Source organism: Monodon monoceros, unplaced genomic scaffold (genome assembly GCF_005190385.1).
Source record: "Monodon monoceros isolate NGI ecotype Baffin Bay Population unplaced genomic scaffold, NGI_Narwhal_1 Super_Scaffold_20, whole genome shotgun sequence".
Classification (NCBI taxonomy): domain Eukaryota; kingdom Metazoa; phylum Chordata; class Mammalia; order Artiodactyla; family Monodontidae; genus Monodon; species Monodon monoceros.
Window position 1 is genome coordinate 1,655,910 of NW_021703777.1, and position 2,757 is coordinate 1,658,666.

The following is a 2,757-nucleotide window of genomic DNA, read 5'->3' on the forward strand; positions in this document are numbered from 1 at the left end:
GTTTAAGCACTTTTGAGTCAGCTGCGATATAGTTTCTTCCCATTGCCATCAATATAAACAACCCTAATATATATATTTTTATACTTATTCCTCAGGTGGAATGGCTATTTTAAAATGCCCAGTGTGGGTAAAACACACTTCTGTGGCTTTTGACTAAAGAACTTTTATTTCTCTAGTTAAGAAATTTAAAGGAGCTATCTTTCCCTTCATAAAAGACCATTTATTTCCACTGAAGCTCTCTAAAATAAAATTGATTTAAGGTTTTAAGTGATCACTAATGTTCAACTAATGCTTGCTATTTCTGCAGGTACGCCTTTGTGTAGCACTTGGTGTTTCACTCAGTGCCTGGAAAACATTCTTCTTTATTATCTATCACAGAAGGGAAAGAGAAATGTAGGGTCTAATAGCAACCACTTGCATGGACCATGGTGCCATGAGGTATCATGATGTTCTTGCCTAAATTTAGCTGTCCCTAATCACAAATTCCAAGATAATACAATATAATTTTAGTGCATTTCTCCTCATCAGGAATGTTGGAGGTGCATTTTAAGTTTAAATCAATCATCAATGCTAGAATGACCAAATTGCAGACTAATTGTTTTCCACATTATACTTAAAATGAGTTTTTAAAAATGAAACAGATGACTATAAACAACCAATGCTATTTATTTATTGTACCTCTGGGCCTACTCTTCTTAAAATTGTAGCTTATCAAATTTTCTCTGTCAAGCTTGAACTAATGTAAATACTTGAAATAATGTAAAGTTATATTTTCATGTTTTTATAGATACAACATGACAAGAATACATAATGTAAGAGTATTTCAACTATGGATAATGTTGACTGGATAATGCACATCTCAGTTACAAGCAGTAATCATAGTATAATATCCATGTAATGGTGCATCAATATATTGCTATATAAATATGTCTGTGTGCATCTAAGTGAAAAGTGGTCAAACAGAGTGATGACAGCTGTCTAAAGGTTTTTTTAATTCATTTTATATAAAAACTGTTATGGAAAGACCAAAATGTTTATGAACTATTCTTATGTAAATTTACAACTGTCCTTTGCTGTGCTGTTTTGTTTACAGTATATGGTACCTTATTTTCTGCTGTGTTAAGTGGGTGTCAGACTCCGAGGTGACATACACTTTCTACAACTTCTCTTGAAGATATTGGAACTTCCAGCTTTTCATGTGTACTGTGTCAGAAAATGCTTTTGATTTTATTTTTAAATCTAACATCAGATGGCTTTTTCGGAGTGTTGTAAAAACTTCAATCATATATAAAACATGTTCTTACAAAAGGCAATGATCTTTATTTATTTTTACTTGATAGTTCTCAAAACTAATAATAATGAGAAACCAAAAAAAAGGTACTTGAATGTATTCCCAAACAAACCCAGGTGTTTCTACGCAACACGGACATCCTTTGCTCAGTTTATACATCAGCTCGGTACAAATACAAGAAAGGAAAAATAACTTTTTTTTAAGCTGAAGTGATTAACATTTTCAACATTCCAAGCTTACAGTCATTAAGTGCTTTGGGCATATGTAGAAATATTACTATTAATTAATTTTAGTTCTCCTTTGGCACTGTATGTTGTCAGCTCAGCTGCTGTCATAACGGTATTAAAGAGCAGAAAGGTGACTTGCTTTAGAAATTCCACAAGGTAACACATTTCCCAGCTTACGTGTTTCAACAAAGTTTTCACTTCCTGCTTTAGTGAAAGAGAGTATTGATGAGAAACTAAAACTCTTGCAGTTTTGATTCTCTTTTTACAAAGGTGATCATTTTAATATTTAGGTATATTCTAAAATTAAGGCATTTTAGTTCTTCACAATTGCACATTAAAATTTCTTGTATAGAGTTTTGCGGTTTGAATATATTTAATGTTTAAAAGTAGAGTATACCAATGCATCTGCTTAAAAATACAGTAATCTTGTTATTCTGCCATCCTGAGTTTGCAAATTCTATAAATATTTTGGTGCTCATGGTAGTAGATTGCGCAAATGAAGGGAAGCGTTAGCAATATAATAACCCTACAGGATGATTTTAATACAACACCTTGACAACGCCATTAAAGAAAACACTTACTGAAACGAATTAGAAAGCAATACACTGTGGTTTCTTCCCATTTTTCTATTTCCTATCTCATCATATCCTAGCCTTATCAGCCCAGTAAATTTAAACAAAACTCAAGTATCACTTCTACCCTTACCTGTTTTAGGCTGGGTAAGAGTTTATTTATTGCACTTTGAGAGCCTGCTAGTCTGTCGTGTAAAATCCTCATGTAATTCAGGCAAATACTCCATTTTCTTCTAATTCAAATGATATAGGTAGGTGTATGGATTGAATTAGTTGCATACATTCTATATTGCCAACTTTAACTGACGATGTAAGGTTTACTAGTAATATATTATGAACTTGGGAGAATTTATTGGTTAAGTTCCACAAATTTTATATGAACTCTAAATAAGCTTATTAAAGGAAACAGAATGATATGAATATCTGTCTAAAAGTAGAGTAAATTTTGTGTAAAGTGTTCCAATATTTAAAATTGGTTTATTTTTAAGCTCCAACATGAAAAATGGGTAAGTATCATCAAGATATTCTGAACGAGAATTTGGGGTTGTATTAAATGGTTTGTGACAGTTGTATCAAATTTTTTAAAAGGAAGTATTAATTCTCTCAATGTGTTGGCTTGGTAAGACCATGACACTGGGAATTCTATTGGCTACTAATCAATAAATTA

At 31.9% G+C, this 2,757-nt stretch overlaps 1 protein-coding gene across 3 annotated transcripts in view; it reads left to right on the top strand.

The window, feature by feature from the left end:
* Window positions 1-2,475, top strand: part of GRIA2 (glutamate ionotropic receptor AMPA type subunit 2) — a 163,829-nt gene extending 161,354 nt beyond the window's left edge. For 2 of the 3 annotated variants that reach the window (XM_029235121.1, XM_029235120.1), the window contains exon 16: window positions 1-2,475. This exon is cut by the window's left edge and continues 1,306 nt beyond it. The gene's annotated coding sequence lies outside the window, so the exon portion shown is untranslated. The other variant, XM_029235122.1, reaches the window with a different exon arrangement.
* The last annotated feature ends 282 nt before the right edge of the window (window positions 2,476-2,757 follow it).